This window comes from Balaenoptera acutorostrata, chromosome 12 (genome assembly GCF_949987535.1).
Source record: "Balaenoptera acutorostrata chromosome 12, mBalAcu1.1, whole genome shotgun sequence".
Classification (NCBI taxonomy): domain Eukaryota; kingdom Metazoa; phylum Chordata; class Mammalia; order Artiodactyla; family Balaenopteridae; genus Balaenoptera; species Balaenoptera acutorostrata.
Window position 1 is genome coordinate 11,948,165 of NC_080075.1, and position 18,660 is coordinate 11,966,824.

The window sequence follows — 18,660 nt, forward strand, 5'->3', positions numbered from 1 at the left end:
CTCTTGGGGCGAAGGAGGGTTCTGTATCTCGATTGTGGTGGTAGTTATACAACTATGTATAATTACCAACATTCATTAAGGGTGCTCTTAAAATGGGTTGATTTTCTTTTACACAAATTACATCTCAATACTTTTTAAAGGTCCCCACCTCCGTTCTCCAAAAAATCAGTCTAGAGACTCTGTCCCCGTCCTTCTTTAACAAACTTGCTGTCTGCACCTCTGTTCCGGCGGAAAGCTGCGGTTACATGGAACGAGAGGCTGGGAGGGAATCCCTGGTGTCCCGTCCTTGCTAGAAAAAGGTGGTTTATGTCAGGGCACACCTTCAGAAAGCCAGAAGGGGATCCTCAGGCTGGCCACTGATGTGTCCCAGGAAAAGCAGACAGACATAAAGCGTTCCACCCCAGAGGGGATGCATTCCGTCCCCCCACAGAAGAGGGGCCCCCAGAGAGGAGGGGTGCACCCCAGGTGATCACAGGTGAAGATGGAGCAGGTCATCCAGGTACCCAGAGGGGAACATTGCCCCAAGGATTAACCCTGTGAGTTCCTGGACCACTAAAGAAAGGCCAGCATGATCTTTAGAAACTGGCCGTAAAAAACACGAAGGATCCCAAGGCGTAAGCGCCACAAGCAACTGTAGCTCGAAGGAATAAGACGAGTCTGTGAAAGTCAGAGGGACAGGAACACAGCAGATGTAAGTACTGAGATGCGTCATCCCATAGAGCCTGGCCAGATTCTAGAGAACCAAACTTCTCTCTTTCTTCCTCACTAGAAAACAAACCATGAAGCTGCTTCTTTCGGGGGCACACAATGAAGGTCATCTATGTTATTTTTTCAAATTGACACATGCCCTGAGCCTGGGAAGATTCCTGAGCAGGCATGTGAAGTGCCCACGGTCGGAGTCTGCAGGTCAGCAAACTGACCACACTCCCTTCCCCCACCTCACTGTCCTGGAAGGTGTTGGGCAAACACAGGACGACCAACGCTACCACATTACATGCCAACCGTTGCTACCAATTTCTGTGAAATAACAACGACAGCATCACAGATTTTCTTGAAGCCAAAACCCCAAATAACACCAACAATACCGCAAGAATCCCCAAATTAAAGGTTGCAAAGGCCAGGCATGAAAGGACTGTAAGGCACCCCCAGCCGTGGCCCTCAGTCTCTGCTGAACTCTGCCCACACTCCTGATTTCACAAGCCACAAGAAGGTGCTGGGCCATTTGCAACCAAACCCCAGGGAATTTGCAAAAATAGAGGAGGATAGCTAATGCCCCAACTCAGCAAAGAATCTACAACCTTCGCATTTCCCAGGGCTCCTGGTCAAACGAGCTTCCCCTACTCTACCTTCTGTCCTTCTTCCTCCCAAGAGCTATGCTCCTCACCCTTGGGAAGAAGGAGGGTTCTCTATGCTCTGTAGCCCCTCCAGGAGAAGAAATGGCCAATCATATCCTGTCTTTGGTTAGTTAACAAAAGATATAAACTACAGGGGAAAATGCGCAGGGTCGTTAGCTCATGAGTGGCCGAGGATCTGCATTCACTGCTCTCTGCCTGCATTCTATACCCATAGACACAACTAGGTTGTATTTTAAATTGCCTGCCCCAAAGCTGAGCTCCTCTCCTGGGAAGGGAGCTTCTCAAACACCAGCAAGTGTATCTCAGAACTAACTGTAAAATGAATAAAGAGATACCTGAATTAAGTAGAGGCAGGAGACCAGAAGGGGGAGCTCTCACGCCCTGAGACCATAGCACAGCCCAACGGGAAGAAGAAAAACGCCTCTTCTTTCCTGGTGAGGACTCAGCCAATGAAAAGTCATGGACTCCTTGTTTACTATAACCCTCCCAACTTCCTCTTCCCCTCTATAAAAGCATCCTCATTCTCTTGCTGTAGGGAGACTTACATGTGGCTCACCATGGTTGCAGACCCCAAATTGCAATTCTCTGCTGATTCCTGATAAACCCATCTTTGCTGGAGAAATATCCAGCCATCTATTTATTTCAGATCAACAGAACTACCGCCAAAGACAGAGGCCAACCGACCAGGGTTAGGGATGCGTGTGCTGCGGGAAGCCGTGACCAAAATGAGCGCATCCTCGAGACCCCCCAGGTCTGCTCCAGCCACCCGCCCCCCCAGCCTTCCTGTGCCTTTAGCCTCAGCCTCCATCTCCCCATCTGTAAAATGGGGCACCATGCTGTGACACGGGTGTGTCGTAAAGAAAGAATGAGATGAAATCAGAGAAAGGCAGACGCCTGCTCCCTTTGGATAAATGTGCATACGCCATGTCCCTGGCAACCTTATTAGATATTTCAAACTATAAACTGTTAACCAAGATGATTACTGGAACCACCTTCCAGAAGTTATTAGCTTCCATTTAATAACAAGCCATTACCCACAAACAACCCATTAATTATCAGCCAACAAACGTCTTAAAGTTTCCAGTGCTCGATGAATGATGTGATTTTTTTTTTTTAAATAATAAAACTGGAATTCTCCTGCACTTGAATGAGTTTCACCTGCCTCTGGGCAGTTTGGCTGTTGGCTGACTGCAGGAACACAGCAGAAATCTGGGAACAGCCTTCTCTTGAAACGCTGAGACCTTCCGAAGTCCAAACCCCAGTGTAATCAGAAAGTGGCAGTTCCTGTGCAGGGACTTATCCCTGACCGGGGGGGGCGGGGGTCGGGGGGGATGGCAGAGAGTCCCAGGGCTGAGGCTCCTCTCCGGCTGCCTCTCGCTCCCCACTGCGGGGAGCACGTCCGTCTGTCTGCCAGGGAGCCGTCACTGTGGGCTGTCCACCGGCTGCAGCTGGAGGGGCCGAGCTCTCGCTCTCACACCCTGACCTTTCTCCTCTCTCCCCGGCCTTGTGCTAAGCAGACGTCCAGAGGAAAAACAGTGAGAACACTGACAAGCACCTCCGCTTCTGTTCCAGAGGCTTCTACATGCATCATTAGTTCGTTCAAACCCCCCAGCAACTCCAAAGTAGCTATCATCACTCTCGTTTTTGCCAAGTTCACAGAGCAAATACGTGCTCAGGTGCAGGCCTGCCCGAGGGCATCACCCAGCCAGCCCACCACACCAAGCACCCTGACCCTTCACGGAAAAGCTTATTACACCCGCCCCGCGGGTCTCCCCCTCCGTGATTCTCAGCTCTGTGAGGGCAGACTGCCTTTTACTGACTTGTGTCTGCCACAGTGTAGCTCCTAGGCGATGTGCAAGAAAAGTTTTTGAAATGAATGAATCTAGAGATCAGAGGCCAACCCACAATACATGGAGTTGACCCCCAGAGAATGTTTGGCGGGTGACTGAAGGGTGCTGTGGGCAGACACTTCTGGCGACTCCTGCTCCCTTTGGATAAATGGGCGTGCGCCATGTCCCTGGCAATGTTATTGGATATTGCAAACGCCTTGAGAGTATGGTGGCCAGGCAGAGGACTTCAAGCTTCCCAACCCCCCCGGTCCTATTCCAGGGAGAGGCTTGGTGAGGAAGGGACTCCTGGGACCTGCCACCCGTGTGGGGGGCAGGAGGGCGACACAGTGCAGTTAGCAAACCAGCCTGCCTTGCTCCTGTCCTCAGAGGACCTGTAGCTGCGTCCTTTTCAGCACTAGCCTGGTGACACCGCAAGAAATTCCAGTGACCTAAGATTGGGCCAAACGAAGCTGCTCTCGAGTGGGTCCCTGGGGTGTATATGTACACAAAGGGCTCCGTGGTTGGATGCTCTGAGGAGATGGCACAGGGGGAGAGAACTTCTTTATCGCAAGACCATGGTCATAAGAAGCTATCAGGTTGCCTAGCCCACTCAAGAGAAAGTCCTAGAAAAAACAAAAACAAACAGCGTCTAGCGTCCACACATCACCTCACACCCATTAGGATGGCTACTCTCAAAAAAAAAAAAAAAAAAGAAATAATACATGTTGACAAGGATGTAGAGAAATTGGAACTCTTGTGCACTGTTGGTAGGAATGTAAAATGGTGCAGCCACTATGGAAAACAATATAGCAGTTCCTCAAAAAATTAAAAATAGAGCCACATGATCCAGCCATCCCACTTCTGAGTATTTACCCACGAGAATTGAAAGCAGGTCTCAAACAGATATTTGTATACCCCCATTCATAGCAGCATTATTCACAATAGCCAAAAGGTGGAAGCAATCCAAGTATCCATCAACAGAGGATGGGAGAAACAAAATGTGGTCTATATATAAAATGGAATAGCATTCACCCTTATAAAGGAAGGAAATTCTGACACCTGCTACAACATAGATGAAGCTTGAGGACATTATGCTAAGTGAAACAAGCCAGACGTAAAAGAACAAATACTGTGTGATTCCATTTATATGAGGTACTTAATCAAATTCATAGACAGAAAGTAGAATGGTAGTTGCCGGGGTTTGCAGGGAGGGAAAAATGAGGAGTTAAGTGTTTAATGGATACAGTTTCCATTTCACAAGAGGAAAACCTATGGAACTGGATGGTGGTGATGATTACACAATATGAATGTATTAAATACCACTGAACGATACACTTAAAATGCTTAAGATGGTAAATTTTATGTTGTGTATTTCACCACAATTTTTTAAAGTGCCCACACATATGAAAATTAAAAGCACCCAATCCTTACTGCCCCATGGTTGACCAGATTACATTTCTTGTTTTGCTGTGATGAGTCTCCTCTTCGGCTTCACATCCATCTGGTGCCAATTTTATTAACGGCAGAATGAGATTCAAATCAACTTTCCTCCAGAGAAAGGATGAATCCGAGAAGCAGGCAACTTGCCAGGATCAAAGAACAGGAAAATAAGCCAGCATCAGTTCAGAAGGTGCTGCCCTGCAGCCGAGCCCTTCTGAAACCTGCCATTTGGGGGAAGGGGGAGGGGGCGGGGCAGAAGGAGGACCAGGTTACAATCCAAAAAATGTATTGTCACCGTCCATCCGGGTTCAAAATGTTTCTTTCGATGAGTCACAAAGGTTAGCTGGGAAGCTCTTAAATTAAAAACCCACAGGGTTTTCCTTTTATAGACTGTCCTCAGGAGACCTCTCACTGAGTTGTTCCCTCGGTCCTCATCCCCAACTGGCAGCTGCTCTAAGCATGTGTGTTTACAGAAATACCAGTAGTTATTGCATGTTCCCTTCCATGTGATTAAGCATTGCCATAAAGCCCAGGCTGGATTAGAAATAGATTTTTCCCTTCTGAGAAAGGCTGAATGGCGCAAAGCCGGTGGCCATGGTGGGTGTCTTGTGCCACCTACTGGCCACTGGTGGGATTACAGAGCAATCGCCTTAGGGGTGGACCGGGCTTTGCCACCTGCCAGTGAGCAGGCCAGAACCGCTGCCCCGCCCACACTGCAGGGCAGGGGGTAACTGGGAAATGCCACCAACCAACCGTCCCACACTGGAACTGATCTCCAGTCCTGTACTCCCTAGTGAAGGGCTCCAGTCACCTGAGCCATTGTCTAAGGAAGCAGCCCATTGGGTCTCTTGCTGCCAGGAGAAAGGCACTTCCGGACAAGGGGAACTTACATGGCAGCACTATTCACCATGTGCATGTTTAGACTTGGAGATGAGGGGCGTGCACTCCACTGTGGTTTGCAACATTATAGCACTTCCCAGGTAGCTTTGGACAAATGTATCTCTTTTGATCCTCATAACAACCTTATGAGGTAGGTTCCATTGTTCTTATTTTAGAGGTGAGGAAACCAAAACACAGAGAGGTCCGGTCACTGGGTTAAATACCTTTCTGTCACACAGAGGGAAATGGTTATTGGGGTACTTGCTTGGAAGCAGAACTACAACTCAATGGTTCTTTTATCGTCTATTTTCCAAATCCAACACACCAACATAAAGTATTCTCTTAACAGTTTGGAAGATCCTACTTGAAAGTTCCACGAGCAAATGAGCATCCTCACCTCTGTAGCCGCTGCCTCATTTCTTGGTTCATTTCCACAAATATGGATTGACCATATTCTCCTGAGTTCCAGGCAGGGCAGTAGGAATGAACTAACTACTCCATCACTTACCTTATGATAGGGGCACTCTTGATGCCAACAAAAGTTTGGCTATTTCCCAAAAAAAAACTAACCTTAAATAATGAAACTTTGTCACCACGGAGGATATTCATGCTCTGAAGCCCATTCACAAAGAGTTTGGGGCAAGCCATGCTCTCCTAGGTGACTACCTGGGGGAGTGGCCCAGGGGCAGGAGCCCAGGGCACAGTGGGCTTCCTGGGGTGATGGGGGGTGGGCGATGCGAGCCCAGGTCCTGAGTTAGGACTATGCTGCCACCATCATCCTGTTGGGCTGATACCCTGAAATCCAATGGGACCCTGGGGCTTCTGGCCTCCGGAAAGACGAGTGATCGGGCCACTGCGGTCACCAGCCTCCACCTGCAGCCACAAGGATGCCGGGCAAAGCTGTACAGACCCTGCCCCGGGGCGGAGGCAGCCCTAGAGGAGGGAGCCTCAGGGAGAAGGAGGGAGACAGGAGAAGGGCAGGTGGGGCTTGCTATCACTTTCTCCCCCGTCCTCCAGGCCCACCAAGAGGCCACTTTCCTGTCTTCTCAAGAGCCACGTGTGAAAACATTTGATCAGCCCCATGGCCAGGTCAGGGAGCATGAGGAAAGCTCTCCACCCCCCACACCCCCAGTCCTCCCTCTCCGGTGCCCTCGCAGACCCACTGTGTTCTGGGCTGTCTCCCCTACCTTCACCTTGCACATTCCCTTCGTTCCCCCCACCCTCACTGAATCTCAGTGCCCTTGTAGTCAACCCCAGAGGTCTGCACCCGCCTCATTTGATCAGAATGTGCTTACCACCTTTTTACTCCCCACTCCATGGACTCACGGTGGGAACTCACGCTAAATGCCATCTTGAGAACGGTGATTTGTTTGTATGGTGGTTTCTGTGTGCCTGCCTAGTTTTTCTCCTCCTCCTCCTCCCCCATGCCCCCCCTCCTCCTCCTTCTTTTATAAGAACCCAGCATGTAGGAACTAAATTTATTTCATGCATATAAACCCAGGCACTTGACTAAATTATTGTGATGAATAACAGAACAGAAGCAAATAAGAAAGTGGAAACTGACATCAACTCTTTAAACAAGTATTTTCTTAATTTAAATAAATAAAGGACCAAATAAACTAGAACCTCAGTCTTCCTGTCCCGTCAGTGCTTAGCAGTAGCCAGAGAGAAAACAACTTTGTACTTGAGGGAGTGATGTCCTTTTTGACCATAGTACTCCCAGCCATGACCATGACTTTCAGTGGCCCTTTCTTTGGCCCTGCTCACTGACCCTGTAACTCATAGGCCCCCTGAACTTCTGCACCCACTACACAGGAACGCTGGACTGCATGACCCAGTCAGCGCAATCCAGGATTGGCGCACAACATCATTTAACCTAAAAGCTCACTGAAGAGGGAACATTAGCATGGACCCAATCTCTATCAACAGGATAAAAATTACTTAACTTCTCTGAAAGAGAAATGGTCTCTAGATTAATCAACATCCATAAATACATTTGCGCTTCCTAATAAGTTGTCCTATAAATACTGCACATTATTTCTAATTAAAACAATATAAATTCTTCACACTCATGTAACCCTTTACACTTTCAAAATACTCCCCATGTTACCATGGTAGCCCCTCAAGAACTACCTGCAGTGATAATAAATACAATCCCTGTACATTAACAATTTAATATGGTGATATTTTCACAGTAATTTTAAAGTACAAATCCCCTAAGCATACATGTCCTCTGAAGCAGTTGAGTACACTGCCCTGGAGAATTTTTGCCCAGCAACCCGGACGCTCTGTGTTGCTGTTCAGGCCTTCTCCCACTAGGGAGCATTCTAAGCCAACCTAAGCACATCCACTAGGCACCATCAGCGCCCGATTCCTGGCTAAGGCCTAAGGGGTTTCATGCATCAGCCAGGCCTCCCAACAGCCCCGGAAGGTAGGGACTGGGCTGTGCTGGCCACGATCCCATATCCAGTGCCAGAGTGTTGGTATAATTACATCCTGGAACAAAAGACCATATTTGGAGTCACACTCTCTCCCCAAGGCGTTCTCTAACCCTCAAAGCCCTTCTACCTAAAACAAAGCACTTGAGTTTTGTTTCCTTCTCTGACCTATGAGGGGAAAAGGAAAGGAGGCCTTAGTAAGACCATGCCTGTCCCCTGTGCTGGGGAGGCCATCCAGCCAGGCCTAAGTGGTCACAGAAAGAGAAGGAGAAAGGCCTTGGTAGTCTAGGGGGTCCTCAGACAGCCTGCTTGCTGTGGGCATTTCTCAGCCTCCTTTGGGGAAGAACAAGCAGCCATTCCCCAAAGAGGGCTCAACGGGCCACAGACGTTCTCCCCCAGCCCAGAATCATCTCTCCCCTCCCCCACCTGCCATGCTACCTCCAACTCCAAGTGGCCCCCCCCATGCACCACGACCCTCAGTGTCAATAAGCCACACCTCCGTGTGAGTGCCCTCCCCCACTGACTCTGGGCGTGGCCATGTTTTTCCTTTTCCGTCCTTTTACTTAACATGTGTGTTAAAAGCGTGTGGCTGGGTCTTGTTTTCTTACGCAATCTGGCAATTTCTGCCTTGAATTTCTGTCCTACCACTTTTCACCTACTGTAGCAAACTCTCGTAGCCCAGCCCAGCCTCAGCCTCCTGCACGGCTGCCATTAAGGGACTCATCTTTTCCTTGTGGTTGGATGGTGGGGAAGGCCATTGTTTGGGAGAGTCTGGGCTCATCTTTAGGTCCACCTCCTGCAGGGCTCGCAACCCAAGCACCACAGGAGTGTGTATGCTCTCTGCATTCTCTCTGCTGACCAGCTCTGTCTCCAATGCCACTTTCCCAGCAAAATTCCAGGGGAAGGGAGAGAGCTGTTGGGCAGGGAGATGGATATTTGCATGTGGAACTCTTTCAGACCCTAATAGCTTCCCCGCACCCAGGATGCTTCTTCTCAGTCTGTGCTCACCTGCCCCCAGAGAACTCCAGGGCTCTCGACTCACCTGTAGGGGGTGTGTCCCTCTGCAATTCAGCCCATCGCAGCTTCCTTACATCTACTGGTCTTCGAAAACCCCATGAAACGTATGCTTTTTATTCTATATAGTTAATTCTTTTATCAACATGGGAGGAAATTGTTTATATCTTTCTACATCGTAATCGGAAGCAGACAACCCTATCTTGCTTAAGCCACTGACATTTGTGTTTCCGTTATACAACCAAGCTTAATTCCTGGGCTCATAGTATAGAAAAGACTATCACAACTAGCACTGTAGGTGTCCAGACAGCAGGGACGGTCAAGTACATGGGCACCAGTCTCACTGGAATTGTCTCTCATGTCTGCAAGCAGCTGCTGGCCACTACAAGATTCAAAAATTGAATTTGAAAACATTTGTACTGAGTCCAAGATCTCTAGTTTGTTGGCAATTTCCCATACCTCCTCTTATTACTTATCCACTTACTTCATATATTTAAGTTTTCTCCCGGCCCTTATTGACATTTGAGTTTGATACTCACTGAACACCGAGAAATTCCGTGCATGTGCCCCAGCAATCATGTCTACTCTGCTTTCCATGCAGATATTTTGCATCTCATGGCAAAGTTCCCATAAGCTCATTCATTTCTTTGCCTCTCATTTTCTACAAATATAATCATTTTCTATTAAAGTCAGATGGGAGAGTGCTTGGAATAGCATAGTGTCTCACAAATCTGGGATCCATCTTGGATCTCTTCCTAACAGTCACGAACACTTTCTAGCTCAGGGGCACTTCTCTCGCCCTTGGCATCACAAGAGAGACCTAGAGGCCACAACTGCCTGCAACGCCGGCCTCCATGGAAGACTCACATGTCTTCTACTCTCCACCAGCAGGAGAGGGGGCACTGAGGTCTCTGGGGAGTGTGTGGCCTTGAGCATCTTTGTGCAGAGCCGGTCTCAGGGGATGTAGCCTCGGGACTGCACAGAGGAAATAATCCGAGCTATTCAGGAGGGTGTTGAGGACAGAGAGGGAAGAACAACTGTGCCTGCAGAAGCCAATCTCCCAGTCCCAACTCCACCCCACCCCATCAAAACCCGAAAGAGCTCATCGCAAAACACAACCAGCCCTTACACTAGTGAGAAAAGTGGGTCTCTCTGCACACAAGTGACCATTAAGCAGAAACCAAATTAGGCTGGCCATCTCCTCTTTGCTTGCGCCAGGGAAGGGAAGGGAAGTCTGCAGAGGAAGAAAGTACAAAACAGCACAATTCCTTGCTTTCTTTTCTTTAAAACTTTAAAAACCTTGAAACTATTGTAGATTCACAGAGTTGTAAGAAATAATACAGAGAGCCCGTATGTCCTTAAGCCAGGTTCCCATGGTACCAACTTGCATGACTACAGCACAATATCCCCAGCAGGAGAGGAGTTCTGAGGTCTCTGGTGTGTCTGGCCTCAACCACAAAATTGCCATTAATACAATCCATCCACCTTATTTATACTTCACTGCTTTTACATTCACTCAGTTGTCTGTGCGTGTGTGTGGTACTATGCAATTTTATCACACGTGTGAATTTGTGTGACCACCAGCAGAGTCAACATACACAACAGTCCCAGCACAAGGATTCCTCATGTTATCTCTTTAATAGCCACTTCACTTCCTACCCTCACTTCCTACTCTCACTTCCTACCCTCATCCCTAATCTCTGCCAACTACTAATATTTTCTCCATCTCTATAATTTCAATAATGCTATATAAATGGGATCATACAGTACATAACCTTTGAGATTGACTTTTTTCTCTCATAATTCTGTGAGTTATTACAGAATAACTTTCTTTTATTACTGAGCAGTGTTCTATGCTTCACTTTTCTTTAAAGGCATCTTATAGTCTCTTCTGATTTCATGGATTGATAGAAGAATGTGATTAATGTCACCTCTTCATTTTCAAAATTGTTAGGTATAAAAATGATCGAATGAAAAGGAAAAGAAGTGTATGTGAAGCACTCTCAGTTTGCATTTGTCTTCCTAATTTGCATTTATGAATGCAGCTTTCAGGGAAACCACTTCCTGTGTTGAACAGAGTTTGTTAATAATAACAATAAAGGCTAGAAACTCAAAATGTAACCGCAACAAAAATGTTACTGTCCTGGACCTCTGGTTACAAACAAGACGGAGTAGATGAACTTCTCCCTATTCTTCCTGCTAAGAACAGTGATAACACCTGGATATTATATATGAAACATGAGAAGACTCAAAGGTGGAGAGAAAAAAGCAGATTGGATAAGGACCCCAGGACCTGAGGAACAACACGGCAGTAAGTTTTTCAGGTTTTTTCTTGGCTTCTTATATCTCAGACTGGGCTGAAGAAGCCAACAACCTAGAGGCTTCAATGGGTGCAGACAAAAGAACCCCCAAGAAAAGCCTGCTCTTTTTAGCCAAAGGATCAGGAAAACGGCAACCTAGCAAGACAGAAAACTTTTGGGCAATAACCACCATACTCCAGACAAACACCATGAAAAAAAGGGGACCCGCACTTGTTACTGAAGGCTGAGTGAAGAACCTGAACTTCCACCCTCTTCTGGTTGTAACAAGATGCTCTGCCCTTCCCTCCACAGCCAGGATGGTGTCAGTCAGGGCTGAGTGAGAGCCCAGAATTCTCATCCATGCCTGGCAACAATGAGGCACGCCCCCACCACGTGCAGTGCCAGTGGAAGCCACATAGAGATCCTGGAGTCTCAGATGAGCAACCACTAAATAACTGACACAAAGAAATACACTCAAAAACACTATAAAGCCAAAATGAAATTATAAATTATATTCAAGCAACGCACAGGAAGGCAGGAAAAAGGAAACAGAGAGACAAAAGAGAGAACAAAAAGGAAAAAAGAAAATGGCAGACTTAGCCCTAACATATGAATCCTGACGTTAAATGTAAATAGTCTAAATACACCTCCTAGGGACTTCCCTGGCGGTCCAGTGGTTAAGGCTCTGTGCTTCCACTGCAGGGGGCACGGGTTCGATCCCTGGTCAGGGAACTAAGATCCTGCATGCTGCACGGTGTGGCCAATAAATGAATGAATGAATAAATAAATAAATACACCTATTAAAAGGCAGAGATTGGCAGAGTGCATTGGAAAACATGACCCAACCATATACCGTCTACATGAAATTCACTTCAAATATAACAGTAGAGGTAGGTTGGCCATAAAAGAATGGAGAAAGATATGCTATGTAAACATCAGTCAAAAGAAAACAGAATGGCTACATTCATATCAAATAAAGTAAACTTCAGAGCAAAGAAAATTTCTCAAAAGATGTAATAGGAAATGTTATCTAAATGTTCCCAAAATACACAGAACAATTCCAAGCTCTTTCTCAAAGCCAAATCCGTGACAACTCTACTTGGGAACTCTGAGTATTTCCTCTAGCTGCCCAGCTGAGAAGACAGTAACTAAGCTACTCTTCTCCCCGAAATGGAAGAAGGTGAGCACCCAGTGTACAAAAGGGGCTCTTTGAGAAAAAGGCTCAGAGCAGATTTGTCTCATCAAGAACTCCAGCTACATCCCAGCTAAGTGAAGAAGCGAGACAAGAGATGCACAGGCCAAAAAGGATTGCTCCACTTGGCTCCCACCCACATTCTGGGGATCATACATTAACAGATGTTAGCCCCAGATGCACCAAGAGAGTGGTGCGGGGAGAGAGGAGGGGTGATTCAAGATTCTTCAGAATAAACAGAGGTTTCCCCCAAACCTGTCACAATCCAGGTCAACGTTGCAAGCTCTTCCGTAAGCTCTGGTCATCTGAGGGCAGTACTCAGGGAGTGCCCGGCACAGAGAGGAGACTGCCGGCTGTGGGGTTTGGGATCATTCTGTGGAGTTCTCCTCCTTGACTTCAGTACCATCTGGTGGATCCAACGTATCTCCATTCACAATTTAAAACAGTCTCCAAATCTTGTCAAAGCATCCGGTTTATACCATCCACCCACTGCAAGAGATGAATTTACAGTATTGTACTGGGTCCCTGGGCGCATTCCAGAGTGAGATGTGGTTACTCAGCTTTAAGGCTGAGGAACAGAAATTACCCTCCTAGTCTAACCTGCAGCTTCTATACTTGTTCTACATCTTTATTCAAAGTCATTAAGTCATTAGTCCCTACTGGGAGAATGGTACATGTACATGCATTGCTGTGTGGTTCACAAAGGTATGTTCAAGGTTATTATGTTACTGTACCCTCAGAATCACAGGCATAACTAACTCATCCAGAGTGATTCAGATTAGTCATAATGCCTTGAATCTAGGACACCTGCCTCTCAGTGCGGGGGCAGCACCAGACCCACACTGGGGAAAACAGCAAATCCCATGGGATATGTTTCCATTCATCCTCTGCTGTACCTCTGTGAGTTCATGGTTTTTCTTCTGTTGCTGACGGTGTAACCCTAAGAAAGGCCTCCTCTAATTTCAGTAATCGAATATGACCTGGTCAGCCGAGAGCATGGGGGGATGCCCTCATAATCCCTGATAGTGTGTCTCAGGAAAGTTGGTTGCCTTCTCGACATGCAGCTACAGCAGCGACCTCTATCGAACGTGAATGTTAGCGTCCATTCCACAAAAAAACTGTAAAGTCTCTACTGTGTTCTTCAAAAGACCATGAAAGAATCATCCTCCTGACCCCCTCCTGGACTCACAGCGCAAACCCGCAGTGGAAAGAACAGCCAACATCCTACCACCACCACCAACACCCACAGAGAAAGCCAGCTGGGTTCACAGCTCACACCCTATCAAGGAAGAGGCAGTGGAAGAAACTCACAGACATCTTCCCAGCATCAGCAGCCAGAGACAGAGCCCAGCTGCACTTTGCTGCTAGCAGTCTCATAAAGACGGGGATACAGAGGCTGGTACCACAAGCATCACCACCATTACCACCACACGGGAAAAGAAACGAGCTTTGCAGAGCTTCTCATCACAGGAAGGTTGGAAACAGAGGTGAACACTTAAGGGAAAGACCAAGATAGCCTCCTCCCCCTCCCCCTTCAAGTTCGGAGAGCTGACACCACCAGGAAGGGAGGCAAGGAGGACACACCTCTCATCCCCTTGCCTCCAGAATGATCCCAGGAAGCTCCATGGCCATCAGCACCCTACTTAACACCCAAGTCATAGGCAAGTTGAGAGAGGGAATGTTTTAAAGGAAAAGCATAAGGGCTTCCCTGGTGGCACAGTGGTTAAGAATCCGCCTGCCAATGCAGGGGACACGGGTTCGAGCCCTGGCCCGGGAGGATCCCACATACCGTGGAACAACTGAACCCATGCGCCACAACTACTGAGACTGCACTCTGGAGCCCGCGAGCCACAACTACTGAGCCTGCGCTCTAGAGCCCGCACGCCACAACTACTGAAGCCTGCTCTCCACAACTACTGAAGCCTGCACGCCTAGAGCCCGTGCTCCGCAACAAGAGAAGAGACTGCAACGGGAAGCCCGCGCACCGCAACGAAGAGTAGCCCACGCTCGCCGCAACTAGAGAAAAGCCCGCGCGCAGCAACGAAGACCCAGCGCAGCCAAAAATAAATAAATCAATAATAAAGGAAAAGTATGACCCCTTCGATTTAGTCCTGCATAGATGTGGCCTGAGGAAGCGAAAGAAGAGAGAGAATACTCTCTGTCAAGCCCCCCATCCCCCCACCCACCCTGGAATCCCCTGCTAGTGGTTCTTGGAGCTAAATCCTGAAGAGCAGAGCCCCTGGCCAGGCTCAGAAGCTGATGCGTCCTGTGTGCTCTCCACATGGCATTCAAAATTTTTTAATTTGTTGCCATTGTTTAAAATTTGGAAGATTTCACATTAAAAAAATATAATTTCTGGCTTCTTTTGAAACATCATAAGACCCAGACTCCCGCGAGTTAAGAATCCCCTGCCTAAGCCAACATGTGGAACTGGGGTGGGTGACAGCCACTCCCCATGACTGATGCCCTCTCGAACCCTCTAGGCCTCCAGCTCTGTGGCCTCTCTGGCTTCACCGTGGTGGTGCTGACTGGTCCCAGAAGACATCTGTGGTGGAGTCCACGCTAGTGACAATGCCAAACTTGCCTCCCCCAACCCCATCTATGCTGGAGATTTCTAGGACATAAAAATTTCCAGAATATAGAGACTCCATAAAGAAGCTCCTGCTCCCTTTCCCTTCACCACACTCCCCGCTCCCCGCAAACAAAACAAAACAAAACAAAACAATTGCCCTCCAAGAGTCACATCTCACTAGGAGAAAACTTATCTGGTGTGAAATCTGAAGAATGGAGGAAGCAGGAATCTAGCCACCAAGCTGAAGGGCAGCCCTGGCTTCAAGGATAACCCCTCAATGGGCTGGAATTAGGGGTGGAGACCACAGACCCAACCAGAGTCAGGAATAGTGTCTCAGAGGGAGAAGATGCCGCCCCCGTCTCCCTCAGCTCCAGACCCCACAGGGCACTTCTCATGGGGCACCAGTCAGAGGGAACCATGGCAGAACCTGCGGTCACTCCACCCCAAAGCTTGGTACCCAGGTTCCCAGTGGGAAGAATGCTTTTCAAGGGATCTGGCCTCTGCCATGTAGTGCTTGTGTGTGGTCTTGGGCTAGACCCTGGTGCTTTCAGGGCCACTGTTTTCTCATTTATCAATAAAGAGTTTAAAATGAGTAAATTTCAAATGGCTTTTAGCAATGAAATATTTTTTTCAAACTGATTTCTCTACCAATCCCCAGTTAAAAAAAAAAAAAACAGACACGCATTAGAGTAGTGGTTGCCTAGAGCTGGAGGTGAGAATGGGGAGTGACTGCAAATGAGCAGGAGGGATCTTTTGGGGGGATGGACATGTTCCAAAATTAGACTGTGGTGATCATTGTTGAACTCCGTGTAAATACACTAAAATTCATTGAATTGTATGTTTAAAATGAGTGACTATTATGTAACATACATCAATAAAGCAGTTTAAAACAACCCAATCAAAAAATGGGCTGAAGACCTAAATAGTCCTTTCTCCAAAGAAGACATACAGATGGCCAATAGGCACATGAAAAGCTGTTCACCATTGTTAATTATTAGAGAAATGCAAATCAAAACTACAATGAAGTACCACCTCACACCAGTCAGAATGGCCATCATTAAAAAGTCTACAAATAGGAATTCCCTGGTGGTCCAGTGGTTAGGACTCAGTGCTTCCACTACAGGAGGCACAGGTTTGATCCCTGATCAAGGAACTAAGATCCCACATGCCATGCGGCACAGCCCAAAAAAAAAAAAAGAGTCTACAAATAACAAATGCTGGAGAGGATGTGGAGAAAAGAGAACCCTCCTACACTGATGGTGGGAATGTAAACTGATGCAGCCACTATGGAAAACAGTATGGAGTTTCCTCAAAAAACTGAAAATAGAGTTACCATATGATCCAGCAATCCCACTATCCCACTCCTGGGTGTATATCCGAATAAAACTAATTCAAAAAGATACATGCACCCCTATGTTCACAGCAGCACTATTCACAATAGCCAAGACATGGAAGCAACCTAAATGTCCATCAACAGATGAATGGATGTGGTTCATATATACAATGGAATATTACTCAGCCACAAAAAAGAATGAAATAATGCCATTTGCAGCAATATGGATGGACCTAGAGATTATCATACTAAGCAAAGTATGTCAGAAAGAGACAAATACCATATGATATCACTTATATGTGGAATCTAAAATATGACACAAATGAACCTATCTACAAAACAGAAACAGACTCACAGACATAGAGAACAGACTTGTGGTTGCCAAGGGGGAAGGGGGGTGGGGAATGGATGGATTGGGAGGTTGAGATTAGCAGATGCAAACTATTATATATAGAATGGATAAACAACAAGGTCCTACTGTATAGCACAGGGAACTATATTCAATATCCTATGATATACCATAATGGAAAAGAATATGAAAAAGAATATGTATGAGATATATATATATATATATATATATATATATATATAAAATATATATATATTATATATATATGTATGTATGTATAATTGAATCACTTTGCTGTACAGCAGAGGTTAACACAACATTGTAAATCAACTATATTTCAATAAAATTTTTTAAAAACTTATAGAAACAAAGAACAGATGGATGGTTACCAGAAGCAGGGACTGGGGGGCAGGTGAAATGGTTGAAGGTGGTTGAAAGGTATAAACTTCCAATTATAAAAGAAATAAGTCCTGAGGATGTGATGTACAGCATGGTGACTATATAATTAACACTGCTGTATGGTGTACTTGAGAGGTGCTAAGAAAGTAAGTCCTAAAAGTTCTTATTACAGGGGAAAAAAAATTTTTGTAACTATATGAGGTGATAAATGTTAACTAAACTTAGACTGTGGTGACCATTTTGCAATATATACATATGTCAAGTAGTTATACTGTACACCATAAACTTATACAGTGTTGTACCTCAATTTCATTTCAATAAAACCAGAAGAAAAAAATGGTTAAAAAAAAGAGGATGTTAAAAGATAAGCTATAGACTGGGAGAAAATATTTGCAAACCACATATCTTACAAAGGACTTGTATCTGGGATATACGTAAAAAGCTCTCAAAACTCAACAGTAAAGAAGTAGTTCAATTAGAAAAAAAACATGAACAGAGATTTCACCAAAGAGGATATACAGACAGCAAATAAACACATGACATCAATATCATTATGGAATATCATTAGGGAAGTGCCGATTAAAACCACAACGAGATATGGTTAAAATAAAAAGTGATAACCCAAATGCTGACAATGATGTGGAGAAAGTGGATCACTGATACATTCCTGGTGGGGATGTAAAATGATAGGGCCACTCTAGAAGAGTATGGCAGATTCTTACAAAACTAAATATGCACTTGACCATAGAACCATGGATTCCTACTAAGAAATAAAAAGGAATAAACTATTGATTTATGCAACAAATTAAATAGTTCTCAAGGGAATTATGCAAATTAAAAATAAAAGCCAGATCAGAAGATAATACACTATCTGTTTCCGTTTATGTATTTTTGAAATAACAAAATTATATAGATGAAGAAGAGAATAGTGGTTGCCAGGGGTTGTGGGTGGAGATACAATAAAAAAGTAGCATGAAGGATCCTTATAATAGAACTGTTCTATACCTTTGTGGTGGTGTACATGAGTGTACACATGTGATAAAATTGCACAGAACTAAATACACACATAAGTGATTGCATATAAAACTGGGGAAATCTGAATAAGGTCAATGGGTTTTACCAATGCCAATTTCCTATTGTGATACTGCGGTATAGATATGCAAGTTTGTATCACTGAAGGAAATCTGGTGAAAGGTATATAGGATGTATCATTACTTACAACTGCGTTTATGAATCTACAATTGTCTCAAAATGAAAAAGTTAATTTTTAAAATCTCAATATGATCATAGTTAAACACAAATCAGAAGGGAGTAAAAATAAACTACACTGGGAAGGAGACGCAAGAGGGAGGAGATATGGGGATATATATATATATGTATAGCTGATTCACTTTGTTATAAAGCAGAAACTAACACACCACTGTAAAGCAATTATACTCCAATAAAGATGTTTAATAAATAAATAAAAATCAGATAAAGTACATTAACTTTACTATGAATATTAATCAACTTTTAATTTTGTATTTTCTCAATTTTTTGATATGTGGACGAATCACTTTC